Source organism: Epinephelus moara, chromosome 14 (assembly GCF_006386435.1).
Source record: "Epinephelus moara isolate mb chromosome 14, YSFRI_EMoa_1.0, whole genome shotgun sequence".
NCBI classification, from domain to species: domain Eukaryota; kingdom Metazoa; phylum Chordata; class Actinopteri; order Perciformes; family Serranidae; genus Epinephelus; species Epinephelus moara.
In genome coordinates, this window is record NC_065519.1 from 34,319,559 (window position 1) to 34,341,596 (window position 22,038).

Genomic DNA, 22,038 nt, shown 5'->3' on the forward strand with positions numbered 1-22,038 from the left:
CTGTATCTCTCTCAGCTCTCTGAATGATCCCAGGCCAAATAATGTGCACTGAACCACAAGTGGAGCTCATTTTGCCTTTTTAAAGGCACAAATTTGTGTCTCTCCCATTTGAAATAAATGCACTGCACATGTTCCACATGGCTCACCCATCCCTCCTCTATTCTCCCTCTCTTTCCCTTCCCTTGCCTTCCCTTCCCTCCTCCCTACCTCCCTTCATCTCTACCCGGGGCCCGTGGGAAGAACTGACTCTGGGAGCAGACAGTCTGCAGCCCTGAATAAATGTATAAGAGGGAGAAGGGGAAGGGAGGGCACATCAGCAGGCAGAGAGAGAGCAAGCGGGAGAGAGAGAGAACATATTGAGTGTTGGAGGACATACATGCACAGTGTACAGAGAGAGTGAGATACACAGATAGAGGGAGAAAGAGACAGAGAGAGAGGAGGAAACCAATTCAGCTTATAGGACTGAGAAAGGAGAGAGAGCATTTTAGCTTCCTTCAAACCGTCTCTCCCTCGCCTCCCAGCACAAACACATGCTCATACACACTCCCACCCTCTCTCCCTGACACTCACACACACTTACACGCAAACACACACACATATACAGACACATACACACACACACACACACACATACACACACACAGGCACGATTGCTTTAGGGTATACCAGTCGGCTTTGGCAGTCCTCTCCTTTGTTGTTTTTGCTTTTGGTTAGTCTCAGCGGCAGCGCGGCGTGTGCCTGTATCGCTGGGGTGGGTGCATGTGTATATGTGTGTGTGGAGTCTGCGAGGCGATGTGTGAAGGATGCCACTAGCAGTACCCAGGTAAGTCAGTTCCTTCCTTCTTTCCCTTTCTTTCTTCCTCTCCCTGCCTTTCTTCTCCTCTTTCTTTCTTTGTGCTTTTCTTTCTCTGTTCCCCTCTCTGATCTGCACTCTCTCCATCTCGCCTGGGATGCTTGCCTCTCTCCATTTACCGTGCACACCCGCTACGTACAGCTCTGAACTGTCTCCCTCTCTCTATTTCTCTGTGCACTCCCAGTGTGCTTTCTCTCTCCTTCAGTGTCTTTCTCGGTCTGCGTTACAACGTCTCCTCCCGACTGTGCTCTCGCCATCCCTGCTTCCCTCGCCCGTTTCCTCCGCTCTCTCTCTCTCTCTCTCTCTCACTCTCTCTCCTTCTCGCGCTCTCTCTCTCTCTCTCTCTCCCTCTCCAGGCTGCGCCTCATTGGTGTGTCCTGATTCCCTTTTTCCATTAGGCTCCAGGCCCATTGGTCGCCTGCCTTCCAACCATTATCTCCTCTCCTCCACCCCTCTGTCATCCTTTCTCCCTCTCGCTCTCCCTCCTTCCCTCATTCCCAGTCATCTCTCAAGTCGTAAAAATGATTTGCATGCAGGAGGAGAGCAGAACTTTGCAGTGAGCACAGTAAGTGAATTGGGAAAGAGTAAGGGAGAGAAGTAAAGGAAAGACTGAAAAAGGAGAGGAAGCGCATTCTGGCGAGCAGGAGGAAAAGTTTAAAAAGAAGACTGCAGTTGGTAGGTAACTTTGGCTTGTTTAGGGCATCTTGTGTCTTTGCTTTGCACTGATTGAAGATGTAAGGTACATGTACAGTCTTGCAAAGATTATATTTGAGTGCTGCTTTAAACTGATCGTTAATTCTACACAGTTCTCTTGTGTTCATCGCTTTAGTGTTACTGATTCTTCAGATGTTTAGCAATGTGATCTTGTGGCAGTGGTGCAGTGAGTTAAGTGAGAAAAAGTAACAGCTGGCTGAGGAAGGTGATTTGGTAGTTTATTGTTCTTGTCGCGTAGCTCTGGGATGGCTTATATTGTGTCTTTGTTACATTGCTCTTGACTCTCTAGAATTGCTTTACCTACTGAATATTAATAATTTTAATTATCCCTCTTGAATGCAGTGTTATTTCACTAAGAAGCATGTAGAAGTTTCAGTCTGCTGTGAGCACCCATTTGAAAGTTTGTTGTGTAAGTTTTGTGCTCCTGCTGTAGATAATGCTGCACTGCAAACTTCAGCTGTGTTAGAGGATTGGACAATATTCTAGGGGCATTTGTTATCACTATACATTTGTTTAGCTATTGAATACAGTACTGTTATTATTATAAAATGTCATTTTTTTATTATTTTATTTGGTTGTTGCTCTGGTGCTTTTATCCCTTGCTAAGATCAGTCTCTCCTGTTGTGCGATGTGTTCTGTTTGATGTTAGTCTGAGGTCTAGGAGGTAGCGAGGACGCTGTTTGTCATCCAGGGAGTTGAGGCATTGTGACTGCCAGAAAACAATTAGAAGTAGTGGAATAGAGACTGAGAGAAGAGACTGAAGGAGGGAAAGAAGAGAATTTGAAGTTAGAAGAGAGCTTGAGTTCCCAACTTCAAATAGAGTGAACTCTTTGGTTGAGTTGCATGCATATAAACAATCACACACGCACATGTGCATGAGTCCCTTAGTCCCTCTATATTTCATCTTACACAAAGTATTTTTTCTGATTTGTCTGTGAGAAAAGACAATGCAGATGTTTGTGTGTGTTCCCGTGGGTGGCATATACTGTATACACACACACACAGCTAAGGCAGATGCGCTGCAACATGTTTCATTCTGTCAAGACAAACAAATGTCTGATACAAAGTGAGATACTTGTGTCTACTCTCCCTTGCCCAAAGTGTGTCAAAATGAATGTTTCTCATGTCAACAAATGATGGAGACAAGGTTTGTGACATCTGGGGATACAGTGAGAGGTTGTAACAATGCGTTCCCCATACCAAGAAGATTTTTATATCACAAAAAATCAACCTACAGGATGTAGGCATAGTAAATGTCTTCTTTTCACAATCCATTTTTGGTATCTGTACACCTTTTAGTTTTATAGATTCAGTCTGAGCTCAGTCTTTTATTGTGAATCGTTAGAGAGAAGGTGGTGAATACTGCAGCTATTCCATCCTCTCACAATTTCCACAGTATTGTTAATGCTTTTATTACAGTTTCTGTCCAAATTGTGAGCTCTTGTGTTAAGTATAGTGTCCTTCAGTGCCCTGTATCTCTCAGAGGGGTTGTGTCACTTTATTGAGGCAGTCGGGACAAGCCGCTTGGCATGAGGTGAAGTCATGTTCTCTGGGATGTTCCTTTAGCTGGAAGAGGAAGGAAATGTCTTGCTTGTTAGGGGGAGACTCGTGTTGGTGTGCCGAGAGTGTGTGCGACTGTGTGCGTGTGTGTGCCACCATGGTGCCTGATGTGCTTTGCTGAGCGAGCCGAGGACAGGGAGACAGCTGAATGTGATTAAATTATAGAGGGAAAGCACGCTACCCGGGTCTTACTGCGACCAACATTGCGGGAACCCCCCCTGCCTCCAATCTTTTCTCTCTGTCTCTCTCTGGTATGATAGAAGAACCCAGCCCCTCATAATCACAACAGTCTAGTCAGAGCTGGAGGGGAGAGGAAATTGGGTGTTGATGGGATTGCTGAATATGGACTGTAAGGTCATAAGAAATGTACAGATGCATTGTAATTAGGTACTGTAATGTGGGATAGTTAGTCCCAGCCTCTGCTCAGGGTGCTCATATTTGATTCTTTATTGGTATAAACTGTAAATATATAAACATATTTATGTCTACATACTGTGTAATAATGTGACAAAAAGAACTGCAGATTTTTCAAAGACATGTACAGCTGCAGACTGAGTCTAATGGATGGATGGGTGGGGGTCTTTACTCCAGCCTCGCGTGGGAGATACTGTATGTCCCTTATTTCTCAGCAGCCTAATGAATGAGCAGCAGAAAGCCTCCTGGGGATCCCCTGCATGCAATCGGCTGCTGTGGGGTGGGGGGGCAGCCATGCGCTAATATTAGCCTCTATGTTGAGTGGCTGGATCACACATCCACACGCTATGCTTAGCATGTCTGAGCCATGCAGTACCATAGCATGACTCTGCATTCATGCTAGACTGTCTGTGTGATCTACTGTGGTGGTCACTTTTACAAATGCCTTCACATATGGAAGTACCGTGTAGCCAAAACGTGTATTTAAAAACATTACAATATATTAAAAAATATATAAAAATACTTTGGCAGTTGTAAATATAAGTACATATACATGTACATTTTAGTGTTGCTTAATTCTGATTTTAAAGGAAACAGGTGCAGTATAGACTGAATCACAATGTTTGTTTGCAGTACCCCCCACATTAGTACATAAAATTAAAGAGTGCTGAGCAAACACTGCCTTAGTTAGTTAGTTTTTAGACACTTAAGAAAAGGCCCACTTAAAAACTTTAAGTGTTCACTATATTTAGAATATTGTCCCCACTTTACCTTGCCGCAGACAGCTCTTTCTGACGGGAAAGTAAAGCTATTATCTTAAAGCCACCAGACTCAATTGACAAACACAGTAATTTTACTTCGCAGAATAAGGGAGTTGCTGGTCTACCACTGCCTGAATTGGTTAGTCTGTAAGGTAAAGTGAAGAAAATATTCCAAATATAGCTTACACTTAAACATGTATTGATTTTTAGGTGGGTCTTTTTAGAAAAATATGTTTAGCTGCAGCCCCTGTCCACAACAGTACATTGCTCAGCTTCTGTGCAGGTAGATTTGATCAATCAAAGATGCTAGCAAAGCAAAACACTACATAAAATAAACACAGCAGAAACATCAGATAGGTCGGACCACTGTATATAACTCTGTGTCTTTAAATGCATTTACTTTATGATAACAGAAATAAACAAGTGGGTCAGTTGCCAGTTGAAGTGATTGTTTTTGGTCTATACGACAAGTCTTTTTAAGGTTAACTTATACATAAAGAAATAGAATTTTTATTTACATCGAGCCAATAAGCAGAATTAGTTTGTGGGTGGGAAAGTCAGGGACGGATCACATTGTTGCCTCTGTAGCTACTCCTATCCGTTGGTTGGGGTTTAAGCATGGAAGGGGGATAGGATCAGGACAAAACTGTGTGAACCTCATTTGCTTTCCTTGGTAAGCTCCTTTCTGGTATGTGAAAAGGAAGCGGCTGCTGACATCATGTGTATCAGAGGATACAATATCAGTATAGAAGAAATGCATTTCAACCCACTCACAATATGAATAACTACAACATTTGATTACTAATACAAAAAGTAGATATTACAAAATTGTAAATTGTATTTTACCAACAAACTGGCGAAGATGATTTAACCTTGAATTACATCCCTGTATACACCCAGAACCAGTGGCCAGTCTCTGAAAATAACTCCCATTTGCAGCCTCCGCTGTACTGGATGCAGCTCCCAGTAGACCATGCTACCTCCAGCTCCACACCAGGAGCATATCTCCCAAACACAGTGCAGATCGTGCTCTCTCCCCGCGGTGAAGGCTAAGATGGGCTTACAGGCTGGCCTTCTAACATCACCTGCCCTTGACGCCAGACTGTGGCGCACCTACAGAAGTGCTGGCCTGCAGTATATTTGCCCACGCCATGCAGGCTGTCTGCTCTCCTTACGATGAATCATAGCACAACACAAATCGATTAAGCAGCAGCTGGGATTATTTTAAACATTTTCTCTCAAATGTTAATTTTATTGGAATAGAGATTTATTTTATCTCCTCCTTACTTGTACAAAGGCCAAGAGGATCAGCCCGTGGTTGTGTGATGAATGTGTATCCTTGTGAACCTGTGTGGAGATACCATGGGGAATCAATGTGTTCTTCCAATCAGCCTCAATGACGTGGTCAGGCTATGGCAGAGAGGGGACTGATCTATTTGAGCAGACACAATGTCAATACTGACGTCTGCTCAGTGTAAGATGTAGCTGCTCCCGTGTCCTTCACACATACATCCTTGGTACGCTTGCTACTACAGGCTATTAATTATGGCACAGTCATCATTCAGACCAAAAGTCATGATTTTTAACAGCCACTGGAGATTTTAACTTTAGCCATACTACATTTTGAAACAACTGTATTTAATAACTAAAATGGCTTGACAGTTACCAAAAATACAGATACAGATACTGCAGCTGCAAACACTAATACTACTTCTACTGTAGGGAGATGTGCTCATACAATTACTTGCATACTTGGTAGCTGTCATATCACCACTGAAATGTAAAGGTTCTGTATTCGATATTCAGAGCATTAATACAGCAGCAAACGACTATTTGTCATGTAAAGACAAAGTGAAGTATTGGTGTCAGAAGGAGAAGGAGAAATCATGCTACCACTGTATATGCTGTAATCAGAGCTTCTCTGTTCTTTGTTGTGTTAAGCCGGTCCGGCTGAGCCTGCATTTTAGTGCATATGTGTATCCCACTGGCTAGCTTATCGCTGCTGCTTTGCACTGTGCACATATTTATTTTATTTTTTTACTTTTTTCTGGCAAAAGTGTTATGTGTATACATACAATATGTGATAGGTGACCACCCAGATCTGCTTTTTCATCCTTTTTGTAAAATAGGTGCATAAAGAGAATTTTACTGTGGGTATCCCTCAAGAGATAGCACGGGTGCCCCCCACCATACACACACCTTCGTGCCTTTCCTCAGGGAAAACATGATCTATCTCCTGGCGGGCAGGCCAATTAAAAACCAATCAGCCTGCTCGGAGTGCGCTGGTAATGGGAAAGCCACGGCAATGGAGGAAGTGGGGCTGATTAATGGACATTTTCACCTTGTGGCATAACAGCCTCCCACAGGCATCCATCACCCCAGGGGACAGCGCTCACCTACACCTCAGGCCCCACACCTATCCAGCACTGTCAGACATATTGTATAAGTTGCAAATGTCTAAGCATATGATGATGAGCATAAAGTGCCAGACTAGGTGATAGGAGCTTTATACTGTATTAGCCTGCCTGACCTGCAGGACATTGGGATCATGTATTGTAACGTGGTGTCCTGACTTATTCTGGGCTATTTTGCTTTGCATCTTTTCATGCTTAGACACTAGAGGCCATTTCAGCTACTCTGGAAATACAACTGCTGGAATGTTCCTAATAGTATTAATAGCTAAACCTCTGCCCTGGTATTTACAGGCTTTGTAGTTGATGTTTGCAGCCTGTTTATTTGTTTTGTCAGGTAAAAGCTGGACTTTCCCACAGGGTGCAGACACATTTTTTAACAGCCGGGTCAAGACGCTCTTGCTAAGGAGGAGTGGAAACAGTGTGTCTGTGTCTTTCCCTCAGGTGCCATTGTAAGGCAGCAAGCATTCAAAAGAAAAGTATTAAACGGTGTGAGCGAGGTTCGTTCCATTTCAGGAGCTGCTGTGACCTACTTCACACAGCCAGGCAGCTAGCTGTAAATAAGGATTTTCATAACCTGGTTTGGCCTTTTCCCATTAGAGGCACAACTGTGCCTTGAAGAATATTACAAAGAGCACCGGAGCAGCTGTTTAGAGCGCTGCTACGATATCATCAAAGCGCTGACCTTGAGACTGCTTGTGTTGTTGTCATACGATCGCAATTAGTTTTAGTACAACATTTAGTATGAACTGAAGGTTGTGTATGCAAACCATGATAGAAAGGGAAGGTACACAAGCAGGCAATTTGATCGCTTGTGCCCCCTGCTAAGCCTTTTGTAAGGTACAGTTTCTGCATCCAGTCCCCTGATGCCCCTGCCTACACACACCATCAGGTTAGAAGAAATATCAGTGATTATAATTCTAGCTAGTTTGGCTCACATCCATCAAGCTGTAGGTGAAAGATGACATGCTGAATGGACAATGATGTGCGCAACCGTTGGATGTTTGGCCGTGATGTTAATATATGTATACAATGGTAGGCAGGTATCATATTTCTAAGCATGCAGTATTTTGATAAAACATAGCAAACATAAATATTGCATTTTGTCTGTCACACTTTTATTTAGAATGCATCTTTGAAAAAAAAGTAGAAAACTTGCAAACATTGGGATGGCCATGTTTGGATCAAAGAAAGATTAGCTTGCTTTACCTTTATATTCAAGTTTAGCCTGCATATTTTGCGTAAACTTTTACAAATTGTATCAACTGTAACTTTGCACCTGTGACATTTTCTCTCTCTAAACAATGGCAAGATGAATCAGAAAACAAAATGTTTCAATCACAACAACACCCGCCTCCTCAGTAATGACGCTATCACTGTAGCATCACTACTGAAAGTCAAGAAAGTCCCCAGACACTTTGGGTCAGAGACTGACGTAGACAAAGACACAAACTGTCCACGTAAATCTTTCAGCCACTGGTAGGCTGTTTCAGGAAACTCCAGCATATCAGTGTATACAAGAAGCAATGTCGGAGTAGAGATAGAAGGAAAGACAGAGAGAGAGATAAGAAAGAAAGAGATAAGAAAAAAGAGAGACGTAAAGAGGAAAGAAAAGACAAGAAAAAGGAGGACTCTGCTAGGCCAGTCTAGGGGAAAGTGGTGTGATATTGGAAAATGATTACCAAACAGGCATCCATTATTCAACAGGGCAATCAGGGAGGGCACAATCTCCTTATTTATGCTAGCTCTGTAAATCAGATTTGTCGGTTTTGATCACTCTAAAATCTCCCAGTCACACGCCGGCAATATTGGGGGAATATTACACTGTCTAATGGGTAATTGATGACGGCATGTGACACCGGCCGAGATGAATGGACGGCCTACAGGAGCAAATAGGGGGGAGGCTGGAGGTGTGGGGAGAAGAGATGACTATTGAGTGTAGCGTTGCATTCAGCAGGCGTATTACAGGTCTCCTCATACAGGCTTCATCCTGGTTCCCCTTTTCCATAGAGGCACTGATGTGCAGGATGGGCTGAATATAAATCCTGACCTGTATGCACTGCTGACTAAAGAGGGCATTGTATTAAGCACTATTTGTTTCAATCAGGTCTCAAAGTAGTTATTGTTGTAGACAATGATCCTGTTATTTTTTCTGTACAGTTTTTGTGTGGACTGAATAGCTCTAATTGAGGCATGTTGGAAAAAAAGTAATTGAAAATTCAAATAAACGCGACTGGTGTGTGGAGCTCAGGCGAGCAGTGTGTGTGTGTATGCGGATAAATGTGTGTGACTGTATTATGCATGAGCGTGTGTGTCGGGCTCAGGCCTACACCACAGCGTTGGGAGGCAGGCAGACATGATGTGCTCTGAGTCGCAGCGTCTCTGTGAGGGTGGCCTGACCTCTGCCTTCAGCTCCGCTTCACAGGACAGCAGCAAATAAGAGGTGTCATCGCATGACAGCAGCATAGCCCCTCTTTAGGACTGACGGCTCATCGAACGCACACACAAAAACACACATATGCGGAACCAAACGCGCTATTGCAGGCAGGGATATGTGTACACATGCATGCAAACATGCAAGTTGAGGCAACAGTTGGAACATAAACAGACATAGATGCATAAATATTGACACACACACACTTCCACACAAAATTCCCAGGAAAACACAGCGCAGATCAATAACTTTGTTTCGTGAACATACAGCTTTTGTTTGGGGAACAATGATTTGGATTCAGTTTTGACCACTTAGTGCTTATGGCTTGCTTTGACGAGCTCCGAAAATCAAACTCAGATGCAGAAAGGATTGTGTCAGACAACAATCTGAGCACGCTCATTTTTGATTTGGTTCTTTTTTTAAGGGGTGTCAGAATGATCCTTTGAATTGGAGAGTCCATTTTAGTTTAGATAATCTGTCTTTCTGTCATGTGCATTTGAGTCAAATCGATCACTGTATCTTTTTTTTTTTTTTTTTTTTTTTGGAGTGCAGTTCTTTGAAACCTGGTTGTAGTGGGATATTTTGTCAAAAAAGCTCAGTTATCCGTAAATCCAACTCATACAGGCAAGAGAATGCAATCTCAGTGTGTCATCAGAGGCAAGAAAATGTTGTTTGTTGCTCCTTTTACAAGCAGAGAGAGATTTAAGTGATTAAGGTATAACATTAAGTAGTCTGTTTTTGAAAACAGTGCAATTTAAAGCCTAATATTGACATGAATAAATATGTCATTATGAAAACTAAGGGTGTCAGTTTTGGTTAAATTTGCTTTTGATGACTTGACACCTATTAATGGGTAACTAATTAATGGGTAATGGGTACATTTTTGAGAAAAATAAAAAAGTGAAATAACATGCAAATCAAGAGGTCTTTCTTTTTAGTAAGGTGCTTCATTGACTCTGTGAGATTTAAAATCCCTTTGGCACTATTAACTATATTAGCACCACTAGCTGTGCTGACACTGCTTATGGTGCTAACGGAGCTAACAGTGATAATATAGTTGTCAATGCTAAAGGGTGTTTCCTGATCAAATTTGAGCCACCCACCCACCAGGGTGAAATGCGAGGAGACTGGAGGCTGAGCACAATGTTTACATAGCAACACTGTTGGTCAGGACTACTAGCAATAATTGCTGAATGAGCGATGCCGCTAGCAAGCTCCCAGCAGTCCTGGGGTGGCGGGAAGTGCACTAAACTTAAGCAAAATTAACTGATAGACCGACATGCGTAATAGGCATGGGCAGTTTAAGTAACTTTCATATTCAGGTACTCACATGGAGTTTGCATGTTCTCCCTGTGTCAGCGTGGGTTTTCTCCTGGTTCTCCTGGTACTCCAGCTTCCTCCCACAGTCCAAAGACATGCAGGTTAATTGGTGACTCTAAATTGTCCGTAGGTGTGAATGTGAGTGTGAATGGCTGTCTGTCTCTATGTGTTAGCCCTGTGATAGTCTGGCGACCTGTCAAGGGTGTACCCTGCCTCTCGCCCAATGTCAGCTGGGATAGGCTCCAGCCTCCCCGCGACCCCCAACAGGGATAAGCGGTTACGGAAATGAATGAATGAACAATTGAATTATTATAGAGTAGTACTTGCAAAAGAAACATAACTAATGTTAGAAAGGGAATGTTAATTGTCTGACAACAGAAAACAAGTGCAATTTATTTATTTTCATTTATTGAGCAACCAGGCTTTAATTTGTCTATTAAACCAAGTGACAGTTAACATGGGAAAAATCAGCCATCTTTCTGTTGCTGCTGTTACATGGGTTAGACGCAGCACTGAAGGAGTTTAACGCTCTACTTTGTCGTTAAACCTGTTAAAAGTATAGTGCACCCAAAAATGAAAATTCAGCCATTATCTACTCACCCATATGCTGAGGGAGGCTCAGGTAAAGTTTTAGAGTCCTTACATCCCTTGTGGATATCCAAGGGGAGAGTGGGTAGGAGCACAACTCCACCTAAAGCAGGCTGACGGTGCCCCAGATTAAAACGTCTAACAAACACAGAATTGAAACTACAGAATATCTCCATACTGCTCGTCCGTAGTGATCCAAGTGTCCTGAAGCCCAGACATAAAAAGTTGTTTGGAAAAACGTCATTTGAACTCTGTTTTTAGCCTCATTGTAGCCTGTAGCTCTAACTGCTTCTGTGTACACCGAGCTCACATGTGTGCGCTTGCGCTCAAGACCAGTGAAAGCACGTGAACACACGTGAAGGCGGTGCCCATGTCTCACGGTCTCGCGCAAGCGCATACACGTGAGCGCAGTCCACAGAGGGGCAGTTAGAGCTACAGGCTACAATGAGGCTAAAAACAGAGTTCAAATGACGTTTTTCCAAACAACTTTTTATGTCGGGGCTTCAGGACACTTGGATCACTACGGACGAGCAGTATGGAGATATTCTGTGGTTTCAATTATGTGTTTTTTGGACATTTTAATCTGGGGCGCCCACCCTGCATTAGGTGGAGTTGTGCTGCTACCCACTCTCCCCTTGGATCTCCGCAGGGGATGTGAGGACTCTAAAACTTCACCTGAGCCTCCCTCGGCATATGGGTGAGTAGATAATGGCTGAATTTTCATTTTTGGTTGTACTATCCCTTTAATAACTGATAGGTAATGTTAGCTGTGTGATGCCAACAGTACACCCTGTCATGTGTGTGTGTGTATGCGGACTCTTACCACCTGTTCCACATTGCGGAGGTCACCCTCCTGCAGCATAAACAGAGAGGGACAGTGGGGCAAGGAGGCGCTGAGCAAAGTAATACACTGCTTACAATTCTACAATAAAATACATTTTTATTCATTTTTTTTTACTCTATATGTTGAGCAAAAAACTGACTTCCAAACGAGTGCTCGAGTGCTCATTCCCATCCCTAATTTGTAACTGGTCAAAATATTCTCACCAGTTAACCGATTAACAGCTAACCATTGGCATCCATTTTCAACAATGCATACCTGTACTTAGGCTAAATAAGGTGGGAGAGACTATAGAATTAAATAATCAGTGTGATTAAGGGAAAAGATTTACATGTGTACTAAAAGACTGGTGCGTTTGTTTACATGCTCTGTGCACATGCCTCCTGTGTATCTGTGTATGTGTACTCCTCAAACTAGGGCATATTCACCTGCCACCTGGAGGCCTCCTCAGACATGGCCCTCAGAAACCGCTGACAAGGCACCTCTGGGCCCTCCTACTAACTCCCCTCAACACACACACACACACACACACACAGTTCTAGTTGCTCCGTCTCTCCTCATGTACCCTCTCCCTGTCTGTCCTTCCTTTGCTCCCTCTGTCATTTCCTTTATCTTCGCCTGTCTCTCTCTTTCTGTCTCTGCACACACACTCTCTCCTGCCCCTCCCTCGCCTTTCTGTCTCCCAAAAAATGTTGTGTCCCTCTGTACCCTCCCTGTCTATCGTTTCGCTCTGGCTCTTGACTGCAGTGCATCTCTGTGCCATTGTTATCCTGGTCTGTGTAACAGGATTTTCCCTGCTAGTGGATGATTAGTTCAAATATAACTGTGAAAGGGGGGGGGGCAAGTTTTGCCTTCACTTCTTCATCTCAGTTCAGCGGTTAACAAGGCGGATGGATCACATATTTACTGTTAACAAGGAGGATGCCATCGTTTCTCATTCCCCCTCACCAATTGCGCCCCACAGTCCCATGCATAATAAATCAGACCCTCTGTGTCAGCATCGGTCTCTGCATACAGACAAGAAAGTCATAGTGTGCAGTGTGATCTGCTACAAAATGCAGGAGGAATTTGAAGCTATGCACTCAGAGCTGGATTCTCGCTTCCCTTCCATTGCTGCAATGTATTCAGGTCATTGCCAGGTCTCTGTTAAAACGCTTGTTTGCTTTGCCTGTGTTAAGCTCCCGCATCTTGTTCATTTTTCTCAAATTTGTGTACCCCCTGCCCTGAATAAATAGCGCTACACGTTTTAGTTCTTTAGTCTTAGCCCTCGCCACCGCTCGCTTGCCGAAAGAAGGCACTGCCCTGCTCTTGTAAATGACCTAATTTTCCTGCTCGGCCCAGCGTTTTCCGATGTGAGCCGTTCCAAAATAGCTTGGCTACAGCAAAGCGTGGCAAACTCATTTCCATCTTGCATAACAGGGACCAAACATCCCCCCACCCCCCCTCTTCCTAAGCTCATTGGCGAGATGGCACATACTCTCACAAGCTGAATGTCAGCTTCCCACCTCATTGTATGAGGAAGATGGTGATATTATGCATTTCACTAATTCATTTTCATCCCAGTTTGTGCTGTATGTCCGTTCAGTCTCTCATATTTATTGAGCATGTCATTTCTGAGTGAAAGTCTGACTTGGTTGATCAAACTAATAAAATATACAGTATGTGCTTAGTCCAGATGATAAAGGAATGGAAAAGGATAGAGTCAGTGCAAAGGTAGCAGGGCAGAATCAAAAGGATTTCAAAAGGATTCAGGGTAACGTATTCAGACATAGCCTATATACTATGATCTATATTTCATACTATAACAACATCAAAATAACTATTCATGCTATAAAAAAGCCCATTACAGTACAGTGCTGTACTGTACAATGCAAGCCCTGCATAATATCACAGTAAGACGGCATTACAGAGCAGTATAAGGGTCGTACATGCAATTGGCCCATATCTACTCCCTGTCATTGAATTGGCTTTGGATGGAGATAATGAGGAGTAGGGGGTTGAGAGAGGAATCATTATTTTACCCATGGCTGCGGCGCTTCTTAACAGGGTCTGTAGGGCGCCTTCACTAAGCTAATGTAGAGAAATGGAAACAGATGGAAGGCATGATTATTTGATCTGCAAAGAGCTCTTGGTGGGCTTTGTAGTAACTGGACTAGACTGCTTAGAGGCAAGAGTGGGTTGTATACGTCTGTGGGTGTGTGTATGTGTGTTCTGAGGGGAGTGCGTTAACATGCCTTGCCGTGGGTGGCTATTGTTTGTGTGTGTGGATGCCCGCATGCATGTGCAAGCGTGCTTGTCCATCTGTTCTCGTGCTCGAATGCATCGCACGTGCCTGCATACTCCTCTAATAACAATACGACTATTTGTTTCACACTGCAAACATATGGCCTTCTAATTAGGATTGAGCAATGAGCAGTGATACAGGTAGAAAACAGTTTTTGCAGTATAGGCAGTGTACAGGTCTCTCGGTTTTGTGCTGAAGGCTGTGCGTGTGTTTGCTACAGACTACCTCGCCATGCTCCCTGTTAATTTGGTAACTGTGCAGAGCTCTGTACCTGTGGGCAGCAGCAGTATTACTGATTTTGTGCGTGAAGGGCGCTCCATTCTGAAATGTTCATTCACAGATACACATTTGTACCAATACTCACAGAGTGCAGGTTTCATCTGCTTCACTCCTACACACATGCTGTATATATACGTGTATCTATGTATGTAGACATCAAGGTCAGTGTCTCGACTTTACCAGGTGTCCACCCAAAAAGAGCATTCCCACTGTGAAAAATACATAAACACACATCAAACATACAGAGGCATATGGCTCCATACTGTACAGCCCACACACAGTAGAGAGAGAGAATTAGTCAGGCTCCGTATTATTCTATTGATCTCACTGCAATGCTGGAGCTGTCTCCATGCCACTCTACACAATATTCACAGCTACAGCAGCACTCCCGTATACTAGCACTTTGTGGATTGGCCTCACACACAGAGTGGCACATACATCTACCTACTGAATGCATGCAAATAAACCCAGCAACACACACATTTAGAAAGCATGGGGGGACACACATGCACTCTGACAGAACATACAGCTTCTCACTTTATCACTACACACACTCATTCTCACACACACACACACACACACACACACACACACACACACACACACACACACACACACATCCACCGAATGGGGTACATTATCACATGTGGTTCCCTGTCAGGCGAGGGGTTGGGGGACGTGACTGGTGGCTGGTGTGTGTGTGCGTGACTGGCGGGCCACACCTGTCAACAGCACTCCATAGGCTCGGTGCTGATGCTATCTGACAGCCTGGCTGCCATGGCAGGGTGTGTGTGTGCTCGTGTGTTTGTGTGTTCTGTGACCGTTTGGATGAGTCATTGTTATGCCCCCGCTGCTATTTTCCCCAGAGGACCCTCTAGTGTCTGACTGGTGGTTTCAGTGTGTGTGTGTGTGTGTGTGTGTGTGTGTGTGTGTGTGTCTCTGTGGTTTTTGTCTGGCTGTGTGTTCAGACCCTATTAACAGCTGGCCTCTTACTCACACAGTAAACAAACACGTTGAACCATCAAAATTTTTTAGTGATCTAGTCTCTTGTAGTGTTTGCACCATGCTTCTTCAAATATGCAATGTGCTGAAACACTCACACTCAGTGTGCTTGTATCTGTAACAAAGCAATCTGCTTTAATTCATGGGAAGGATTTACATTAAAGAACAACACCTTTTCCAAATTGGCTCATTGTAATGCAAATCACGTTGCTTTAAACTTAATGTTTCAGCCCACTTCACATCACATGTAGCAAATGACTACTTTCTGGATGTGACTCTCAGACACCATTCTTCAATCATGGCCGCCACAGACCCAGCATTATGAAGCAGCTGTACCCTCCAGTGCCTCTCAGCAGCACATGCATTTGGCTGAAATATTCAGCCCAGCTCCCAGCGTTACCTTGCATGTATAATTACCGGATATGCTGCCTGCCGCTGATAACTCTCCCAAACAATGTTTGAAGGGGGAAGGCGGCGATGAATTCCCAATGAAGTGTGAAAAAGACTGATTAAAATTGCCGTGGTCAAAAGCCAGCGCACCAGTGTGTTCTGCTCTCACGGACCAGGGGAGATGGGGAGACAGGCTCTGCAGTTGAGATAGCTAGCTTTTTTTCTATACTGTGCTTGGGATTGATTTTTGGTTTCTATTTTGGTCCACAGTGGAAATTATATTGGCATATATTTTTGTATTTTTGTGTTTTGGCTGAGCTCGTCATAAAAAAAAATAAATAAAAAAAGACATTTGGTGCAATCCTTGAGCAGTTCCATTCAGTAAATGGTTGGTTGTACAGCATAAATTCTCATAGTCTGAGAGGTTTACAGGTTCACGTGAGCTTTATTACTTATTTATAAGAATAACAGAAAGGTAACAGAGCAGTGTCTGGTGCTAAAATCAATCATTCATTGTTGTTTGAGGACAATTTCCCCATCACTCTTGCATTCCACTAATGCAGTCACTTTATGATCCCCAAGATAAGTGTGTTTCTGAGTGTGTGTACAGGCTCTGCAGCTGTATGTGTTAATTGTGTATGACATTCTTTTTCGCGGGTTTGCACATGCTGTAGTTGTGTGGGTGAGTTTGTCTTGTGTGCTTGATGATACAAATGATATACTGTATACTGTATATGTGCATGTATGTGCACCTGTGTGTGGCTGTGTACCAGAGCCCAGGCGCCCAGGAGCCTATTTGCAGTGGAGAGGGAGGGATGGATGGCGTCTCATTCGAGGCGTGTGGGCGTCAAGCTCAGGGCACCTAATTACAGCCCCGGCTCCCACAGCTTGCCTGCGTCTCCCTCAGCCCCCATGTTTGGGTGCATCTTCCCTGGCAGAGTCAGATGATATGCTCCCCTCGTCTCCGAAGCTTTGGTCTCAGGAGGGCTCCACCTTAGCACAATGCACGGTTGTGTCTGATTAGCAGTCTTAAATGAGATCCCTAGCTAGCCAGCTATATTGTCATTCTCTTTGTTGACAGTTATGAGATGGGCTGCTAGACAGCCACCCGGCACATTTAGCTTGTTAGCTTGATCAGGAGATTTCTGTATCATGTCACTGGCATTACAAACCTGTAGGGACCTCATTTGGGCTACTCTAGTAAAGAAACTAGTTAGCCAGCTAGCTAGCTATGTGCCTCTGGGCTAACAAGCCCTGAGTAAAACAGAGAAGGCCTTTTTTTATTTTTCTTCCATTCTTTTCTTGTACACTGATGTACAGTTCAATAATTGGTGGTTATTAGAGAGCTTGCTGGAAGAGGAGCCGGGTATCTGGTTAACCCTTTCCTCCCTAAAAGGACGGCAGATGTCTTTCATCTCATTTCAGAGGATTAAAAGGCAGAGAGATGGCAAGAGAGAGTAGGAGAGAGAGACATAGATGGATGCCTATAGTGGGGGTTGGTTATTATTTTTTTTGCCAACAGCAGATGCCAGGCACAGTGGTTTCAACCGGGCACACTTTAAAACACAACACAGCTGCCTTCTCTGCATCTGGGCACCGAATGGAAAGAGGAGGGAGGAGAGGAGAGAGAAGCAGCAAAAAAAAGACAAGGAATAAGAATGAGAGGGAGCAGGAGACAGGCTGTGCAGGGAGAAACAGAGGGAACATGAGGGTAGAGGAAGGAGGAGAGAGGGGAAGAAACAAAGGCTGACACAGATAACATCTATCAGCACAGCAGAAACATGGGCCGGGTTTACCATTATAAATAGAGAGATACCCACATCCCCCTCCCACCTCATCCCCAGTTTAGTATTCCCTTCCAAAAGCTGGGAACCACTAACTGGGCCAATCCACAACAGGGATTAGCTATCTAGCTGCAGAGGCATTTAAATGTGCTCATAGCAAACTCTGCGCTTTATGTGGGAGTGACTGTAAACACAAACACATACCGAGGTGTCAGAAAGAAGAAAGAAAGAAAGAAACACACGGTTTACTCTATTGTCTTTACTGTTCTTTAAGGGATGTCACATAGAATTTTAATACTATAAAGAAGACATATGTTACAAAGAGAATGCAATATTCTTGCATTAAATTAACAATCTCTATTTTAAGATTTAATGCAGTGCAATGTTCTCATGAAACAATTGGTAACAACAGGACACAACAAAAAGAAAGAGAGAATACTAAATGCAGAAAAATGTACCAAAACTTCAGAGGATGCGAAGTACGCGGGATGAGATATGACTGAAAAATAATGAATATACAAAGAGATGAATGCAATGTATAACACATTAAAAGGAGAGGAGACTGTGGAGACAATGTGTTGACCTTACATATATTCAGTTAATGAATATACTGTATACAGCTCTGTATGTGCTTATTCCACAGGGGGAAATGTGGTACGGCTCTTTGAAAGCTTACTGCCGAGCTGTGTGATATGCAAAATAGGGGTAGATTGAAATTTCCTTTCTCTCGCTCCCCACCTGTGGACAGTAGTGCAGGGCAAAAGTCAGCACCACTGAAAAAGGAATTACACACTATTATTATTTTACAATATGTATAATTTCAAAGACCCTTGCACCATGGTATGCTTGTTTCTCTCCATAGGTCTCTGTTTCCCCCTCTCCCCTCTTTCTTTTGTTCTACCTCTATTAGAGTCGTCCTTGACTGCCGAGCGGGCGCGCGGTGCAGCCTTTGGTTGAGAGGAGCCAGTCAAACGCTCTCTTGCTCTCCTGTTGAGACAAGAATAGGAGAGGACATGGGAGTGTTAGAGGGAGAGAGACAGAAAAGGTAGTGAGGAAAGAGAGGGGAGAGCCTTTTTCAATTCAGCAAACATCTTCCTGAAGCATCGGAGAGCTGTGAATGAGACAGGAAGAGTATTAGCAGGAAGTTGGTTTGATGACTAAGCGTCTGAAGACAGGGGAGAGCTCTGGGCATCTTGTTTGGAAAGACAGTGAATGGAGAGACATTGTCTGCCAAGAAAGCAGGGCTCAGAAATTGTGGTGCATCATCCCTTGAGATGTAGAGCTTTTGGTCCAGGAGAACGTACTCCTCATGGTGGAACTGCAAGGTGGCATCATAGACTGTATGTAATAATGAACACAGCCATCGTGATGTCACCCATCATTTTGAGGGCTCAAGTTTGGCATCTTGGCTGTTACTATCTTGGATATTTTGAGTCAGAAGTGAAGCTAACCCCAATACTAGCTGCTAGTTTGGTTAGCCTGGTGCATTTACAGCTATGATTAACTAAAGCCACTTTTACACAGAGACAAACAATGGCAGCATAATGCCACCAGTGTGTGATTTTAGACAAGCAAAAGAAGCATGACGGGTGTGACATGTAATGCAACAGGGTTGATCTCTTGTTTGGCATAAAACATCCATATTGGCAGCGCTCAATGAACAATAACAAAGGCATAAAATGGCAATCATTTACCATCTCTGTTACACGGAAACTGATCTTGTCTTTTGCTTGCTGGGTGAGGAACTCCTAAACCCCATTGTTTTCGCAAAATCCGTCTGCTAGTGTTCTTTGAGTTAGCTGCTAACTGCTTCTTGGGGTGGGTCTCACATATCACACATTGCCAAAATGTCACACCTGCCCCATTTATGGTCCCTTCCTGCCGGCTGTCACTTTTACACAGACCCAGTTTTGGCAGTGTTACTACCTCTGCTGCTGGCTTAAAGGCAAGACAACTCTGTCCCCCCATTCCATGACCATACCTTTCATAGAAAACAGGGAAGTGGAATAAAAGTGCTACAGTGTAATCTGTAAACATGTTTATGTTCATGTTTCTGCGGTAATGTCTGGCATTTTAACCTGGGGACCTATAGTGATTGACTTGCTCTCGGAGCCAACCTCAAGTGGGCATTGGAGGAACTACAATTTTTGGCACTTCTGTGTTGTCTTAATTTTTCAGCCTCGGAGATACCCTTTAAGGTGGCATATATTATACCATACCAAATGTGAATACAAGATGAATACAAACATAGATGTAGCGAATAGTGCAGAAACGTCTAGTGACAATGTGGTGGCCACACAATCAAATATGAATGTTACTCCCCAGTCAATAATCCAGGTCCTGTGTGATCTGAGGTTTCAAGATGTTGCTTGGGTGTTGAAAGGTCATGTAGTGTCAAAGTGAGAAATCCATTCACAGCACCAGTTCTTTTTCCTGTCACATCAGTAAACCTTTCTGAAACTGAAGTACTGTCTACTATAGAATGGGGTTAGGGGTTCATGTTTGGCATTTGTCTAAGCACCTCGACGCAGGCAGACATACAGTGAGACAGGCAAATGAACAGAAAACAGACAGATGGACAGGCAGACAGGTAAACATTCAGATAGACGAGCAGGCAAACAAATAAAGACACAAACAGATGACGAATAGACAGGCAGATAGTCAGGCAGATTGGCAGAGCGGCTGACAGCCTGGCCGCTTTCCTGCAGAGAGGCATTGGCTAGAAAGAGTGGCTGGCAGGCAGACAGGCAGATGGACAGGCAGGCACCCATGCACACAGACAGAGACACAGACACAAAAGCAGACAGACAGGAGGACTGAAGGAATAATAGACAGAGAGACAGACAGACAGACAGACAGGCATGCAGAGCAGCAGACAGAAAGGCAGGCAGAGAGGTTGCCAGACAGACATGCACCGTTGGTAGCAGGACAGGCAGTTGGCGTAGGAAGGAGACACGGGGACAGCAAGTGCCTCTGGCAGAGAGGGAGAGCAAGATAGAGGGAGACAGAAATAGAGGGGGAGAGAGAGAGAGAGAGGGATGAGGTCAGTGCACGGCTGGCTGGCTGACTGTTGATCTGTGGCACTGGGCTGGCAGAAGAGGGTCCTCAGGGAGCGAGCAGCTCCACACAGCCTCCGTCTACACCCCCCCAGCCCTCCACCCATCCCTTCATCCCTCCATCCCCCAGCTGGGACAGAAAGACAAGCCTGTGAGGGGAGAGACATTTAGCAAACAGTGGCGCAGACAGGTGAAAGAAGCAAAATTAGGAGTCAGGGTGACAAATGCCATTCAGTAAAAGTGGTAAAAGAAAATATCAATGAAGGCTAGGATATTATGTTTTGTGATACTGTATCAATTCTCAAAAACATTGTATTGATTTTTAGCTAATAATTTGCATGAAAAGGTTTGTGGCAGTGGTTCATTTTGTGTTGTGTCTAAACTCTGAACGCTAAATGGTAGTGCTGTAATCTTACTCTGCTGCACCAGTGCAACAACATATCGCTATATCCCTGTTGTCCTGATAATGGGATTTTTAACTTTGATACAGTACTTTGAAAAATATTGATATTCAATTAAATTTTTGATACCAAGAGGAAAATGTACATTGAGAGCATAACATTTTAAAGTTGTATTAAAAGATAAACAAAACAAGGCTATAACATTTCAATAACGACTTCTCTTTTCTTGGGTAGTAGTAGAGGACAGCACAATGACTGTAGTAAACATTAACAGTAATTTTATACATAAATGAAAACAATATTCTTGTGGTTGTGCAGATGTTTAAAATCCTCTGAGACTGTCACACATTTAAAGGACAATAAAATGCAAGTAGGAAAAAACAAAACAAAACCGTGTCGCAAAAAGCCAAAATGAAACCACAACATGTGAGACGAGTGACAAGAAGACAGCATTGTGAGTGAGAGGAGGCAGGGCTATAGGAGGCACCGCAGCAATGTGTGTGTCAGCTGGCTGTTGGAGAGAAGGTAGAGCAAGAAAGTGTTATTAATAGCATCGTAGGAGTGTGCCATATCATCTTGTTCACAATAATACCAGTATAATTTTTAATATATGAAAAATTCATGTTGTGATGCTCGCGATATTTAGACTTGTTGACAGTGACGTTATCCTGTTATCCACAACAGGCATGGTTGAAATAGAAATTATTACCGACTTCCAAAAAGAGGAGCAGCTTCATTAGTGTGGAATAAACTGTGGTGTCCTGAATGTTTTATAAACAGCCCCAGACTTCTCAGACTCTTGTAGCCAGTTACTGCTCAGAGGGAACTCACTCAGTGACTCCGCCAGCAGCAGCACACCGTCTCTCTCGCCATGCAGTAGTTGGTGTTGTCATGTGATTTTGTCATAGATCTGTGGTAAAGTAAACCTACCTGATACTTACGGCTC

The 22,038-nt window shown here is 43.7% G+C and overlaps 1 protein-coding gene across 1 annotated transcript in view; it reads left to right on the forward strand.

Annotated features, from left to right (window-relative positions):
* The first annotated feature begins 366 nt into the window (after positions 1-366).
* Positions 367-22,038, forward strand: part of LOC126401427 (myelin transcription factor 1-like protein) — a 123,419-nt gene continuing 101,747 nt past the window's right edge. The window contains exon 1 of the mRNA XM_050062668.1: positions 367-823. The gene's annotated coding sequence lies outside the window, so the exon portion shown is untranslated. The remainder of the gene's footprint in view (positions 824-22,038) is intronic.